The sequence below is a fragment of the Aythya ferina genome, assembly GCF_964211825.1.
Source record: "Aythya ferina genome assembly, chromosome: 8".
In the NCBI taxonomy this organism is placed as follows: domain Eukaryota; kingdom Metazoa; phylum Chordata; class Aves; order Anseriformes; family Anatidae; genus Aythya; species Aythya ferina.
In genome coordinates, this window is record NC_140304.1 from 1,430,691 (window position 1) to 1,440,327 (window position 9,637).

Genomic DNA, 9,637 nt, shown 5'->3' on the forward strand with positions numbered 1-9,637 from the left:
TTTTAATTTTAACAGAGCAGTTGAACACTAGTTTACATGATGGATATTTTTAGACTTTGTCTTTATATTGCCCCATATTTCTAATAAATTATTAAAGGAAGGTACTTATGTAATTAGACTGTCAAGCACCTTTTAAATAAGATCAACTTCTTTACATTTGAATTGACTGGTTTCATTTTACATGGCAAAAGATCATAAGCAAAATACTTTTCCATGTTTCAAAGTTAAGATCAATCGTTGTCCTTTTCCACTTCCAAATGCACTAGACTAGGGCTTTTACTGTAATAAAAAAACTGTTAGGATATTTATGGTTTTTATTTTTTTTACATAAAAATAGATGTTTCCTGTTATTTCTTAAGCAAGGAATGTGTAGCAACTCATGCTCATATCCATGGAGATTTTTTTTAGTTATTGTCATTAATTGAAATGAAGTCAAATAAAGTTACAAAATCACATACATCCTCACAAAAACCTTAAAAAAAAAAAAAAAAAAAAAAAGTTGTAGCTTATTTTAGAATTTAGAGTTTGACACCCATACACTTATCCAGACAATTTCTTCAGGTTTTTTGATGATAGCTGACTTAGCTGACTTAATCTCACCATAGGAGATATTCACAGATCCCTAATTTGCCTTTTGCTTTCCAAGAACTATTTGTTGTGGGCATCAAAAGGAAAATTGTGTTCTAGGTTGAAATTTCTTTCCCTCAGCTAAGTCTTCATTCTGCTTTAAGTTCATACCCTTGCTAGCCCACTGAGATTTAGTGTCAAACTTTCTGTTCAGACTTTTGTTTCCAGATCAGAGGGAACTGCCTGGGATCCCAGCACCACCTTGTGAATTGCTCAGTATATTGAGGTCATTGTGCTGAGGTGCCTCCATGCAAAGACTGAGTGTATCAGGCTTCAACCCTAACCAAGAGACAGTGAGTGACAGTAAAATGCAAAAGCAGCTTTGTGGAGGATAGGAAAAAAGGTGAAGGTTTTGGGGTTGTTCTACTACTTTTCCAAGGATTCAGAAAATTCTCCATGATCACCAGTCTGGAAGGCTACTTCTTGAGGTCATGGTACCCCATGGCAAATAGGTGTGTTGGTAGAAGAAGAGTCTGTGTTGCAGTTGCATCATCTTTGTTTAGTTGGTCTCTTTTAGGTAGATTTTGGATACAGCTTTCACCAAACAATTTAGTCAATGACATGATCTCTGTGTTGTGACTGGGAAGGTAAGAGGCAAAAGATATCTTCTGTGTTAAAAATAAATAAATAATATATATATATAAAAGACTTTCTTTACCTGAGAGTTTGCCTTACAGGACAAACATCCTCAGTCTCAGTGCCCCCGCCCCTGCGGGGGAAAGGGTGCAAAAAATTTAAACATTATGTTTAAAGTGATCCTGGTTGTAAAGAGCTAGAGCCAAAATACCTAAAAGACAGGTTTCATTAAGTTGATATTTGTTTCAACCTGTGAAAAGAATAGTGGCTGAGTGCTTGTTAAAGGTATATTTTCTTTTAAGTTATATGGAGAGAGATGTCAACTATTTACCATAAATATATTTATACATTTGAATATATAAATGATACTGTTACTTACCTTTAGTAGGTTTCCCACTGACAGGTATGCTCAGAAAACATCTTTCACTAAACCTGAAATGTTGATATAAATATCTGAAGAAAAATACTAATCACAGAATACATTGAACAGACTTACTGATCTTGTATACCTGGAAAAAGATTTTCAAACAGACTTTGTCAGCTCAGCCTTGGCATTCCTTGTCAAACAAAAGCATGCCTAAAGACACGTTTCAAAAGCAGACAATGCAGCACTTGCTAACCTGCAGAAAATCGAAAGGGATCAGGGAGGCAGAGAACAAACAGAATAGGTAAGCAATAAGAAATGGAACACAGTTCTAAAGAGCTGTTTCAGAGAGCCAAATATGTTTAAAGAAGCCTACATCAATAATTAAACATCAGTAAGTAAAATTCCAGTATACTTTTTTCCCAGTATTGTTTTAAGGTTTGTAATATAGAAATGAAATTATTGATTCTGAATCAGTAAGAAAACATAGCTAGTGTTAGGAAAGGGAGAAATGGGTCGGGGGAAGAAAATGAGACAGGAGTATTTTTAGCACAGAGATGCTAGTCTGTAATGTTAACTTTTCATAATAGGAAGTCCATACTTCAGTATTCGTCCACTTCAGTCAGTTGAAAATTTGGGTCAGGCAGTTGTTATCTGAATTGACAGCAGCTATCTGATTAAAAGTAAAAAGCTCTTAAAAAAAAAAAAAAAGGGAAAAAAAGGGGGGGGGGGAGGAGAAGAAAAAAGGCTGTGCTGTGTCACATTCACGCCACTCATGTTGCTTACGTTGTGTCACACTGTACAGTGATTTGATGCTACATAACACAACATGACATGAGTCACAGTTCACTGCTATCCACATTACACTCAGGTAGTTTGGCATAGCTCTAACTTCTGCTTTACTCTCATTTTCTATTCAGTGCACTCCACTTAGACTGGTTGGTTAATGCAGACAATTGCTGTACACTCAAAACTAGAGTTCCCTACCCAAATACATTTTTCATTGGATATTAAAGTGGAAACTACAGTGGATATCTTTTGCACATCCATATGCAGCTCCTTTGCTCAATATAGGAGGTTCATTAATGACATCTTACCCTGAAAGGAAGGAGTTAAGGGAAATTTCCCACAGGAAATACAGCTGGTGTCTGTGGCAATGACTTTCTGAGTTGGAGAAGTTGGCCATCCTGATCCAGTGGGTGGCATCCCTGCCCATGTTAGGGGGGAGTGGAAATTGATTATCTTAAAGGTCCCTTCCAACCCAAGTCATTCTATAAGTACTCTCTAAATGGAAAATAATTTGACTTTTTTCTGCCACAAGAGATGTTCCCAAAACAAAACCTCATATTAACCTTGCAGCCTCCCCCTTCAACTTCAATTTGAATTGAATATCCTTCTGTTTCAGAGGGATGTGAACAGATTCAGATTCCAGATCTGAATTTATAAGTAGTCTGTAGCAGGCTGAACCAAAATTCCACATCTCCAAATGCTTAGGCTATGAAGAATTCAATGTTTTTACAGAGCTTTGCACTTTGGGTCTAGCTGTCTTAATTGGATGTTTCACAATAATAATAATAATAATAATAATAATAATAATAATACCTCTTGCTTGCCTGTCATAGCATCTTACCTTTGTTCTAAACAATAGTAGAGAGAAGCACAAATTACTAGGCAGATTTGATGAGCTTCTTTAATTTTTATTGACAGCATCCTGAAGTTCTAGATCCACTTAGCACCTTCAATGAAGTGATAAGTGATTTAGCTTTTTGGGGACAACTTGATTTTATTAACTCCAAGTGCCAAATTTACCAAAAATAACTCATTAGCTGTGCATTATGATTCACTAGGGTGCTGTGCTCTTGGCTAGATCCCAAAAACCACAATTGTGTACAAATGTTCCTATTATGGGGTGTGAGACTTACTAATGCTGTACCATATGCACCAGCGCATTTTTCTTTTTCTCTTTATAACAAAGCAGTTTTCCTACTACAGATGACAAGTGACCAGCTTTTGAAGGGTTAAAGCTATTCAAATGTGATAAAACCTGAGAGTCCACAGCAATCAAGCTATCATTCATCCTCAGCTACTCCCTTTCCCCTTTCCTGTGGCTACAACTTGAACCTAATATTCCTTCCTCTGCAATTAAGAAGCAAATAAGGCAGCCAGCAAAAAAAATTTAGTTGTGGACTTGATTTCTGCTACTAAGTTTACATTTGCTGGAGAGCAAAACAGTTTACTCCCTCTGTTCCTTCTGAAAAAGCTGCAATTCACAAACTGCTCCTGCCCCACAACTTGATAGATAAGATTTTTCCTCGCTGTGGAAAAGCAATGTCTGATACTGTGGTAAATGTGACTTAGTTTCCTGTGTATTTAAAACAGTTGTATAGTTACACAGAAATCCAGAAGAAAAGCAATGGGTGATGTGAAAAAGGCAGGAGTTTTTTCTCATCTTATTTCTTGGTGATAAAGACAGGCCATGATTTTCTTTTACGTTGTTGCTCTGAATACTGTTGGTACCTTTGACGTAGAGAGCAGAGACAGAGCAACCACTAAGAAGAAGCAAGCCCAGTTACAAAAGGTTCTTATGCTAACAGCACCGATCAGTCAGGGAAGGTACGTCTGCAAGCCAAGATGAAAAGTTCTTTCCATAATCCAAGGAACATGCAGGCAAACCCTTTTTCTGATCTATCTAGGGAGGAAGTGAGAGTGATCACAGGGCCAATGGGGCAGCTGGGACACTGATGGTCCTGTCCCTGTGCCACTCCAGGCTTCCCGTGAGGCTTCCTAAGACAGCTGGATTTATTGTTGCTTATCATTCACTGACAACCCTCTACAAACATTCTTTTTGTTGTTGACTGGGAGGAAAACTCTTCCTTTTTCTTCTTCAATATTTCTAATGTTCTGTGTCAAAAGATGTCTGCTTCTGCTTCTTAACTCAGTTACTGGAGTTTTACCTCTATGCTCTCTTCCCCTATCTCTAAGTGCTTTGGCTATTGAGTTTTTCTAGTGTAGTAAGCTGAAATTTTTCACCACATAAATGATTCATCTAAATAAAGTGAAGTTATTGTGCAAAAGTTAAATTGGGCTTTAATTTGCCTCAGGTCTCTTTTGAGCCATTTCCTTGGTTGCTCCTTATTGTGGAAATGATCCCTTTATTGTATATGATATTATTTAAAACACAAGCTGAAAGAAAAAGAAAGGGATCAAATTTTGTTGTTTGGGCATCCTGAGAGCTGATGCCAGGTCCAGGAGATAGTTGCTCCAGGAATTTCCCTTCTGTCTTCATTCAGGTCTGGTGGCTGAAGGGAAGTATGAGAAGAAACTGGGTGAATGGCTGTGGCAAAATCCTGGTTCTTTCACTTCCTCCAGTACCCCCCTTTCAAATGCATGGCCAAACGGATGGGTGGTGTCTCATCAGGTTCACAGATGATTGTACTTTTAATGCTGTTGTCACTGGTTTTCTGAAAGGGCAAGTGCTCCTTGGTCTGTCCTCTAGATAGGTGAACCTGTAAGTGAGGACCTCTGGGTGCAAGTAAAACAAGATGTGCTATCAAGAGGAACGTAGTTACAGGTACAGGGATCAGCTAAAGTCTAATTCTGACAGGCTTGTGTGAGCAGAGGCTGTCTCAGTGTTCTGAGGTAGCTGCTTCTCATGGTGTTGCTTGTCTTTGCAGAGATTTACACACAGACTGATGCTTCAATGCGCTGTAACCTCTGCTTGAAAAATAAGGTCATGTCATATACTTGATATATAGTACATTCATTACTTATTATTTTATGCAACTAAAATATTTAGCTAAGCAACAGTGTGTTGGTGTGGGTGTGTTTGTGTATGTGTGGGTATAACTAAGTATAAATAAACAAGTATTAGTGGTGCAATAGCACTGAATAATTTATCCAGACCAAAAGAATTATTTTCATCCTTTTACTGTTAAACATTTCAAGTCAAATTCCACAAGTTCATTTGCAATGTTCTTTTTTAATAGGCATATAGCAGTAATAGTAGTTGTGGTGTTTCAGAGTATCATAGCTAAATTTAAGGATATGATGGCTGAAGAGCTTGCCCATTTTCCTTAGATCAGCTGTCAAACAAAAGATCTTACTTCTGTCTGCAAAACATGCTTCTTTTCTAATCAATTAATATAGTTGTGTAGGTCCTCATTTCTGATGGAAGTGGTACAAATATTTAAAAGCAAATTAATACAGAGCCTGGAGAGTCAGTGAATAGTAATAAACCCCTGAAGACTCAAAGCAAGACCAAGTGGAAAAGAGAGGATGGACTGATCAGAGATAAGCTGACATGAGTAGCAATAATAACAACAATATAAAATAACTTAGAATGTCACTGCACAACAACATATTGCAGTAGCAGCAGAGCACAGATAGGAGTGTATAGTATATGCAGTTTCTCTATACAGTGTCACTGTAATCAGAGATTCCCATCAGGGTATAGTAACCCTTTGATTTTGATTCACCCCTTTGCTTCAGTGCTTGCCTTGGGCCACACCAGATCCATCTGGCTACCTGTCTTGATTTTGCCACCCCTGTTGTAAGGACTCCTGCCAACTGCTTATCTCTCAACATGGTGCATTTACTACCCCTGAAAGCTGTGCCTTCTGCTATTCAGAGAAGGAAAACACTGAGGAGCAGTGAACTGGCAGGTTGACAAATAAGCTGAGACTGACCCAGGGCTGGCACCCTCCAGAACTCGCTTATATTTTTGTGTTGGGCTTGATTGTCGCTAAGTGTGGCCCTGATTCCAGCTGTCATTTTAGGTCAGATGCAAAATATCAGTTTACAGAACTAGAGTAGTTAAAGGACCCTCATCCATCATAGCCAGATGGAGAAAAACAACAAACAAACAACATAGATATCAGCAGTGCTTGGGACATATTTTGGTTCTTCTTCAGAACGGGTAGCTGGGCAGCAATACCGATAAAGATGTTAACCTCCACCATAACAGTCCCCTGTGAAACTGCTGTGTGCTGGGAGAAAGAAATCAACGCCTTATCAGAACAAAGAAAAGTTATCTTCACAGATACAATTTGTGATATTGTTTGCAAGATAAATAATAGAACCCAAACTAACTGCACTGTCCTGGTGTTGGTTAGGACAGAGTTAATTTTCTTCCTAGTAGCTGGTAGGGTGCTATGTTTTGGCTTAGGATGAGAAGAGTGCTGATAACATGCTGATGTTTTAATTGTTACAGAGCAGTGCTTACACCAAGCCAAGGATGTTTCAGCTTGTCACTCTGTCCTGCCAACGGGCAGGCTGGGGGTACAGCAAGAGCTGGGAGGGGACAGACCCAGAACAGCTGACCCAAACTAGCCAAAGGGGCATTCCATACCATCTGACATCATGCTAAACAATATATGGGGGTGGCTAGCTCGGGGTTAGGCTGGGCATCGGTCAGCGGGTGGTGAGTAATTGCATTGTGCATAATTTGTTTTGTACACATTATTAGTACTAGTACTATTATCATCATTATTGTTATTATTATTATTGCTATTATTATTTTTCTGTCTTAATAAACTGTCCTTATCTCAACTCATGGGCTTCACTTTCCCATTTCTCTCCCCCATCCCAGAAAGGGAGGGGGGAGGGTGAGTGAACGGCTGTGTGGTGTTTAGCTGCTGGCCAGGTTAAGGCACAACATGCACCAAAAGGCAAAACATCCCACTGAGCAAACATTCCACTTGGGCTGTTCAAAAACCTCTTTATCAATGAGAAGCACTGATCTTGTAAATTAGCTGTCTTTTCTGTGAGAAGACTGTTGCTGGACAAAGCAAGAATGAAATCATTTATTTGTTGTTGACATCTCCTTAAAAGAGGTTGAAATTAGTCTCTCTACAACAGAAGCAGATATTTTTCTTTTTCTTCCTCTGTGTATCTTTCATCCAGTTTCTGTTTTATTAGAACGGCCCTTACACTGGACAGGTCTGTGCTGCTCTGGGAAATGGATGGTACAGCTTTTCTGCTTGGACCAGTCCCTCTTTTCCTCCCCATCATTTTTGGCTGTTGCTGGCCATCTACTGCTGGATTGCTTTTCAAACACTTTCTGCCCCACTCATCTGGTAAATGCTGCACTTATATTCCTAAGATACTCTGAGATAGCTTCTGTTGGACCTTTCTTGGAGAATATTTGAAAAGGAGAATATAGGAAGGTAAAATAACTCACTTCACCTCTTCAGTGCAATGTGGATTCTCATGAGGAAGCCAGACAGATGTTTTGGTGAGTGGCAATGCAATTGCTTTGCACTGGCTCGTGTCTTCTGCATTCAGTTGTGTGCCTAGGGGTCTCGGGCTAAAAATAAGTGGTGGTTACATATCTCATTTTTTAGGACTGTACTACATGTCATATTTTGTCAATTGTGAATAGTTAAATCCTGAGAAAATAAGACAATTTTGAACGCCAGTAATTACATATTTGTTCTAAGGCTCATAAGGATTGGTTCCTGCCCTTGGGTTTCACACAAGAGGATTTAGACCATTCTCCTGCTGTCTTTACTCTTTTCCCCAGAAAGCTATTTCAATGCCTGCAGCTCTGCTACAGTCAGGTAGTGATTAGAATATATTGTCAAATCTTTTAGCTTTTTATTATTATTATTGTTTTGTCACACAGCTCACCTGCCAACTTGTTTCTTGTTAATTCAACTCTTCTCATCTTCTTCTGTTTCTACGCGTACTTGTGGGGAGGTGAGGTGACTGGGATTGAATAGGAGATAGCAGCGGTAGTTGAAGCAAGATGAAAATGAATGATATTTTCAAATCCTAAGCAGGGCTGCAGAGGCTAATAATTACATTAAAAAGGCCCTCTGCAGGTAGGTGCAAATAGGCTAGTCTAAACAAGTGCCACTATTTTAATATGGGCTGTTCAAGACGATGTCATTACCTGACTAGACTGCCACCTTTCACCTCCAGCCATTGTGCTCTGTTAGATCTCACTAACAGGGAGAGTGAGGAACTTGTTTGCAGGGGATTTGTTGTCTCACGCTCAGAGGCAGCTGAGAGACTTGCCAAATGACAGGAAGACGCTTATATTCACAAGGTGTGATTGCCTAAGTGTTTGACTGTGTCTAATTAGTTTGCCTTTGCTGGTTGGTAGCTCCACAGTCAGAAGCAGATTGACTCTGCAGGCTTTAAGCAAAGAGGTCTGATTGGTGTTATTATCATTTGTTTATTTAACCCTCCTACTAGCCATGAAATATTCCCTATGGTGTGGCCTTTTCCTCTGTCTTTAAAAAAAAATAAAAAAATAAAAAAACATTTTTACAGCACATTAGGATGGATATTTTCTTCCATCATCTCCCCACAACTTCTAGGTATACTGTATTTAATTTCTTTTAAACATCTAAACACGTTCAAAACAGACATTAATACTAACTTTTTGGGCTTTGAAATATGAACAACATCGAATTGCTTTCAGAAGCAGAGGATGTTAGCTTATTTTTACCATAACCGTGTGTGCTGTACCTGTTTGGCCAGGCTTCTCCAAGGATAAAGAATCAAAATTCTAATCTTGTTCTTGGCCCAGTTTAGGAAGTGATTCCTATAATGAGAAGAGGCCAAAAAATTAAAAATAAGCTTGGAAAATCCTTATGAAAATAATAGGTAGCCCACATTTAAAATCAAGAAGGATTCTCTGAGAAATATCAATGTTATTTTGCTTCGCTGTACCTCAGGGATGCAGTTCTACAGTGTAGTTTTTAGGGAATTCCCCAGTGGCTTTCAGAATTATGGGGCATGAGACCCAAGGCTCAGGGAAAAAAAAGGGGGGGAAGGTGCCAAAAGGTGATTCCAAGTTTGAGAAATGATTTTTTTTCTTCAGGGAAGTTCCTTTACGTTCTTCCTAGAGCATACTTGTAGGCAACTTTTTGCCTGTGCCCAAAAAAAACTTAGGGTTTTGAAATATCTGGTGTTCTTGTCAGATGTTTCTCCCAAAGATAATACATCCTGATCAGAAAAGGAAAGAAAAGGTCAATTTCCAGAGTCTCTGGGATTGCTTTGGTGGGCTTTAGCTAACATCTGTTCTGTTTCAATTCTTCAGATGTTACCACTTTGGAAGTGCAA